The following is a 7,413-nucleotide window of genomic DNA, read 5'->3' as shown; positions in this document are numbered from 1 at the left end:
ATGACTCGGCAGCGGCCCACGAGATGGCCCACCTCTGCCTCCACTTCTGGCATCTTTCGACCGTTTTCTCCTCTGATTATATTTAGTGAGAGGGAGAGGGAGGCGGCGGAAGGGAGGTTACAATATGATGCAGAAGCATTGAAAAACAGCAAGAAATGGGAACCAAGCATCCCTTAGAACAGCACCAGCAAAGAGAACCAGAAATGGATGTATCAAACTCGTTGTTTAAGAGAACATCGGAATGTCTATTAGGCTGCGTTCACATTCAACCCTGACTTTCTGTTCACATCTGAGCTTTCTAACTCAATGGTTCACATTTTTGTGGCATGGTTCTTCATGGATTCTTTAGTAAAGGGAATTGTTCTACTTAGAACCATCAGCTCTACACAGAAACATTCAAGCTTTAATGTGTCTTTGCTTGGTGAAATGATTCTTCAGACTGATGGAGAATGTGTTGTATGTGGTTCTTCTAGCTTCAAATCATAACAACAGCAGAACCCTTTGGTGCTATATAGAAACATATACAACACATGCTGCATTAGTCTGAAGAACCATTATACCATACAAGGAATCATTAAAGCATAAAATGTTTCTAAATAGAATTTGTGGTTCTAAACAGAACCATTCCCTTTACTGAAGAACCCTGGAAGAACCATCATTTTGCATCTTATGTATCATAGGTTACTTACACCAAATAAGCAGCTGTGTTATCCACTAGGCTATACAGGTTCCACTACAGAGAACAAAGTTCTGCACATTTTATGCACTGTTTGTTAGCTGAATTTGACATCGCACTAAATATGGTTCTTTGGTAAAGGCAATGGTTCTATTTAGGACCATGAGCTATAAACAGAACCTTCTCATGTGTAAATGCTTGTTGGTATGATGAAATGATCATAGCACCAAACAGCACCAAAAAGGGTTTTTCTATTGATAACAGTTTGACATCATAACAATAGCAAGACCTTTTTTGGTGCTATACAGAACCTAGAGCTGGGCTATATGACATTTATCATTATCAAGATAAATTACATCGTAATATGCTTTTCTGATTGTATCATGGACATCGTCAGAACTTAAAAACACTTTCCAGCTGCATGTTTGATAACAAACAGAGCGTAATTAGTCCTGTTTAACTGTATTTAATGCAGCACAGTGTGTATAATGTTAAATGTAAATAAATAATTTTTGGATAATATTATTAAAATATGGGCTTGCTTTGTCTCAGATGTCAAAAAGAAACATACCATGATGTGTATCATAAAAATCTTGAAGTATTGTGATATACATTTTGCAGTATCGCCCAGTTCTAATCAAACCATTTCCAAAAGGTTCTATACAGAACCCTATACAACGCATTCTCCATCAATCCAGAACCATTTCACAATGCAAAGAACTGTTTATGCCTGACATGGTTCTACACAGAACTCATGGCTCTAAATTAAACCACTACTTTTAATAAAAAACACTTGAAGAACCATTTTTTTAAGTGTTCAAGTAAATTAAATTGGTTATTAATGTGAACAAACCTGCACCCGAAATGATACACGTGCGCCCATCCCGAGCCATCTGATCTGACCGGACATGCATCTGATCCAGAACCACATATGATGGACCACTAATGTGATTCAGATCTGATGTTTTCAGAGCTGTGTGGACGCACAAATCTGATCTATTCAAATCCGACCTGAGTCACTTTGGCTACGTTTACATTGCTCAAATCTGAATTTTTGGTCAAATCCAATCTCTCTGACTCGACGGTTCACACTCATTTAGGTAAGTGACTCAAATCTGTCATTAATGTGATGAACCGGTATCCTGAAATGACCCTCATGAGCTCATCCTACTCAGTAACATCACGTGACTGAATCACTGCATCATCAGCACAAACTAACGAGCGGAACGAGCTTCGCTGAGAAGATCATTAACTCTGATCAGCTCTCAGCTTCATTATTAGAGCCAGACGAAGGAGAAAAGGTGAAATTAACTGCTTTTCCACCATTTACAGGCTTTAACGTCTGTTTGGCGCTGTTGCCATGGTAGCGCTGAATGATGGTGCGGCACAGTGGAAAAGCTCATGAATTCCGATCTGAGCATCACATTAAGGTCACATGGCCACGAATCCGATACGCATCTGATCTAGGACCACATATGAAAGTGGCTCAGGTCGGATTTGAAAAGATCAGATTTGTGTCCACACAGCCCTGAAAACATCAGATCTGATTCACATTAGGGCAAAAGATCTGAATCATGCCACTTTATACTGGTAACATAAACGCAGCCTTAGATGTTTCTACAAGAAAATCTACAAGTCTACAAATACAAGGCCAAGAAATTCTAACTGAGCAATTTAGTTTCCATGTATGGACTGTGTGAGATGGGAAACAGCATATTTTGAAACAAGGTTTCCATCACATATACCCTTTAAACACAAACTGGGCTGAGAACAGTGGAAGGACAGAACTGGGCCAGAGCTGAGCCAGAGGAGGACGGCCGAATGCAGATCTGACCCGTATTTGGACAGAGAGAGCACAGAAATGATGAAGATCCATGCTGGTCCAGTACTGCTCAGTTTGAAACCCTTATCCATGTTGGTTATAGCCACAGAACCCAATCCGTTTTTACGGACCGGCCCAGATTTTACAACAGATCCTGACCGAATATTTTCCTCTCCATAGGTTCCTCATACATGTTTGATGCTAATTAGGATGAAGATGGTATGTAGACATTTGCACAGCATTTGCTAAATTTTGATAAAAATGTCATAATTGCATTAAAATCGCAATATAAATAACATGTATACAGAACGTGATATGGACAGTCAATCACAAGTCTAGATTCTGGAACAAGCATGCTTATTGGATGCTAATAATACTCAAATACTGAAGTTTGTCATTGAAGCAACTGTAGTTCTGAAGTACTACTCAATCGTTAATATACAAGTATTATTTATGGCCCACAATTATCTGAGGCACGTTTGGAAAACAGGGGTTCCTCAGGGCCCATCTCATTTCAACATGTGCAACTGCACATCTTTTTAATGAGTATAACAATATACCATCATACTGTAACCAATGAAAATCAAACATGCAAGCTCACAATCAGGCATCCGAAAACATTGCTTCCTCTTAACGTCAAAATCAAGATCAGCTATGAAAAGCACACTCCTTGTGAACGTCTAATAGCGTATAATAGCCAATGCCCAGAGCATTATTATAAAACATAGTCCTTTTTTAATGTTGAGTGCTCCGATAAACTGAAAATGGAAACATTATACCTATATTAAAGAAAACTGAATTTCACTATCTTTTATGAAATAAAAGAGCTTGTAATCATTGTTTCAATGCATACTGTTCACTCCCCAGTCCACACAGTCCATACATACACTGGTCAGGCATAACATTCTGACCATCTCCTTGTTTCTACGCTCTGTGCACTTTGTAGTTCTACAGTTACAGACTGTAGTCCATCCGCTTCTCTGATACTTTATTACCCTGTTCTTCAGTGGTCAGGACCCCCATGGACCCTCACAGAGCAGGTACTATTTTGGTGGTGGATCATTCTCAGCACTGCAGTAACACTGATGTAGTGGTGGTGTGTTAGTGTGTGTTGTGCTGGTACAAGTGGACCAGGCACAGCAGCCCTGCTGGAGTTTTTAAGCACCTCAGTGTCACTGCTGGACTGAGAATAGTCCACCAACCAAAAATATCCAGCCAACAGTGTCCTGTGGGCAGTGTCCTGTGACCACTGATGAAGAACTAGAGGATGACCAACACAAACAGATGGACTACAGTCCGTAACTGTAGAACTACAAAGTGCACCTATACAGTAAGTGGAGCTGATAAAATGGACAATGAGCATAGAAACAAGGATGTTATGCCTGACTGGTGTTTATGACCTGTGCTGCAAAAACAACCTGTTTAATTCTAAGGGATAAAGAGAGGTTGGAAAATGATCATGAGTACATAAACCTACACAAACATAAGTGATAAAAAAACAATAAAATGCATAAATGTACGATATAGGCCCTTTAACATGTTAAGGCATATTTTCAGCCACTCAATTTCTGCCATATCAAAAAAATGATCGCATCAAACTGAATTATGAAATGTGTTACACTCCTCCCTCTCTCACATCAGCCAAATCAAAATGCCACCATTAGAAATCGGGCAAGGCCTCTGCTACGCCTGTCTCATTAGTGTACGTTATCACCGCGCAGCAGCTCCCATGCTGTTCCTGTTTGCCTGATTTCTGGCTGGGAGCATGGAAACTGGACCCAGCCTCTCTTGTGGCAGGAGATAAAGCTTAAAAGACAGCAGCCACAGCCGAGAGAGCCCTCGTTATGGAAAGGCACTGGTGTACGTTGGGTCTGAAACAGAGAACAAGATCCTATGACGGGAGAAGAAGAGGAATATAAATATGATCCTCTTTCATCTCCAAAGGAAGAGCTTTCAAGCATGCTGCACATTCACAACATCACCACTTTTTCATTCAGCACAGAGCTCCGAGCAGCTCTTCTGTACCAAATTCCACCACGCCAGCACAAAAAGCATGAGGTATCCACTTCTAACATGAATAAGCAGAAGGGGAAGTCCACCAATATGTCAAAATTCCCGCATAATTCAATGGTTGAGATGTAAACAGAGTGTTCTGATGCAAAATGCTTTGTTTGAGAGAAACTTGCCGAGTCAGAATTGCTGATAAGTAGGAATGCATGAGAATTGTGGCCATGTGCCAATTCTGATGCATATGCATATTAAAGAAATGTAATACTTATTTCTGCAGGGTTAAAAATCCAGCAAAATGAAGAAAATACTAATATTTTAGTGTAGTAAGCCGGCATCGCCTAAATATTCTGCTTGTATTAACATCAAACAAATATCAAACATCTGTCTGGCTCAAATTTAAACAAAGGACGATAATGACTTGCTTAAAATATCATCCCTAATGGGAACCAGACGTCTGAAGAGCTCCCTCACAGAAATCTTTTAGTGCCAGAAAGGCAAAACATTCCCCAAACAAAACTTATTTTTCCCAGTTTTCACACTATTTTACCACCATCTACATAGAATCTGGTTTGCGATGATGAATAAATTGTCTATATTTGTGTTGTAGACGTCTGGTTCCTATCACCACCACTGTAGAGACATCTGAACTAATTCACACCAAACCATCTCTTTTTAAGACATCACCCTTTAAATCATGCAGGGAAGCTTCTCTTGATTCTCCTGAAGCAGCCACAAAGCATAGCAACAACCCACACACAGCATCACAGCAACAGAACGTCCAGCACAGGCTGTTTATTTCACCTCACACCTTCACAAACTGGTTCAAGTGGTTCTGCAGGGCCAATATGTTCCCCAGTCATTCAGTGAACACATTAAGATCTACAGAGCTTCAGTGGGGAGATGTTCAGGGAGGGGACAGGTGCATCATCAAGGATAATCCAACAGCAGTCCAGTCAATTTATCCCCCTCTTTATCGGCATCAGTGCTAAGCCAATTTCGATGCAACACCTCAACAGCCTTGTGCCATTAGACATCAATGGTCTTGCACCAAGCTGAGCCCAGAAGGGTACAGTTTCAGGACTTAAGATAGGGCAAAAGCGAGCAGAAGGGTGAAATGAAGTCTAATAGGGATTAATTAGCACACCTCCTGCCGTTTTTGGACTTAAAAGTGACGACTGCACGGCTGAAGTTGGAATTTTCCGTTCCACCTTAAATGGTGCAGCAGTTACAGTGTGGTGCCTGCAGGCGCCACACTGTAACTGCTGCACCATTTAAGGTGGAACGGAAAATTCCAACAAGAGGCTGGCGAATATGAGAAAATGAAGCCAACACCAGCTTTTATCCTCATTATTTAGCTCATAATCCTCCTCTAACCTTCACGTTAACCTTCGTTTGTCAACTGCAAACGTTTCCAAGCCACGTTTTCTGAGGTGAACCAGCTGAAAAACCCTACTCACCCTTCCTCGGAGGCTAATTGTCTGATATTCCCATCGAGTCCAAAGGCTCCAGGAGGTTTGCTCGGGTCAAATCAGTCCCAAAACAGCCGCTTTCGCTCTGGGAAAAAGTCTAATACGTCTCTGAGACGCCGCAGCAGCAGCAGCAGCAGCAGACACCTCTGCCTTCACCAACTGTAACGCTATGAATTATTCATGAGCGTGGGCGGGGCCAACGGCTGCGCGACTCGTTGGAGGAGGTGGAAGGGGGAGGTGCAAGGTGGGTGTCAATCAAGGGGTCCCATAAGGGCCTTTACTGGAGCCAGTGATGGAATTACAGTAGGGGGTCCACCTGTTAGAAGCACAAGGACCTCCCAGGACCTTCATTAGTATTCAGGTACAGTCTGGATGGCTGGATCAATAATAATAATAATAATAATAATAATAATAATAATGTGTTCTCCAAGAGTTCTTCAGTAAAGAAAGTGGTTCTATAAAGAACCATGAACACTGCATGAATAAAGAGTTCTTTGCATCGTGTAAGGGTTCTTCAGATTGATGGAGAATGTGTTGTAGATGGTTCTACACACTTAAAAAATAATGGTTCTTCGAGGGTTCTTTAGTAAAGAAAATGGTTCTATATAGAACCAGGAACAATCAAAGAACCCGCTGCATGATTAAAGGGTTCTTTGAATCATATCAAGGTTCTTCATATTGATGGAGAATATGTTGTGGATGGCTCTACATACTTAAAAATGATGGTTCTTTGAGGGTTCTTTAGTAAAGAAAATGGTTCTATAAGGAACCATGGACACTCAAGGAACCTTTTACATGATTAAAGGGTTCTTTGCATCATGTAAGTGTTCTTCAGATTGATGGAGAATGTGTTGTAGATGGTTCTACACACTTAAAAATTATGGTTCTTTGAGGGTTCTTCAATAAAGAAAGTGGTTCTATAAAGCACCAAAATCAATTTTATTGTTGCAATGTCAAGTTACACCAGAAGAACCTTTTTTGGCGCTATATAGAACCATCTTCTAAAAGGTTCTATATAGAACCATACACAGCACATTCACCATCAAGTTGAAGAACCCTTTCACAATGCAACAAACCCTTTAATCATGCAAAGGGTTCTTTGAGTGCTCATGGTTCCATACAAAACTATTTTCTTTACTAAAGAACACCTTGGAGGACCATATATTTTAGGAGTGTATAGATCTTTTTTAAAAAGTTCTATAAAGGAAATATTAGATATTTATTTATACATAAACAAGTTTTTATATCAATTTAATGTCCAGTGATCTGGACGTTTAGCTGCAGTGCAGTAAAGTCTGCTTTGATTATTACAATGAAGTCACGTATTACGATGTGCGGTCATTTTAGTACAGTACGCTTCACTTTACTTAGAGTGGACAAATACAGCTTATGAGCTCTTATAATTTGTCATGAACAGTACTTGTGTTAAGAACAGA

General features: G+C 40.3%; 1 protein-coding gene across 6 annotated transcripts in view; it reads right to left on the bottom strand.

Moving 5' to 3' along the window:
• Positions 1-6,131, bottom strand: part of tanc2b (tetratricopeptide repeat, ankyrin repeat and coiled-coil containing 2b) — a 220,721-nt gene extending 214,590 nt beyond the window's left edge. For all 6 annotated transcript variants that reach the window (XM_017695101.2, XM_017695102.2, XM_017695103.2 and 3 more), the window contains exon 1: positions 5,966-6,131. The gene's annotated coding sequence lies outside the window, so the exon portion shown is untranslated. The remainder of the gene's footprint in view (positions 1-5,965) is intronic.
• Between the last annotated feature and the right edge of the window lie 1,282 nt (positions 6,132-7,413).

This window comes from Pygocentrus nattereri, chromosome 13 (assembly GCF_015220715.1).
Source record: "Pygocentrus nattereri isolate fPygNat1 chromosome 13, fPygNat1.pri, whole genome shotgun sequence".
Classification (NCBI taxonomy): domain Eukaryota; kingdom Metazoa; phylum Chordata; class Actinopteri; order Characiformes; family Serrasalmidae; genus Pygocentrus; species Pygocentrus nattereri.
This window is presented reverse-complemented; position numbering and strand designations above follow the sequence as displayed.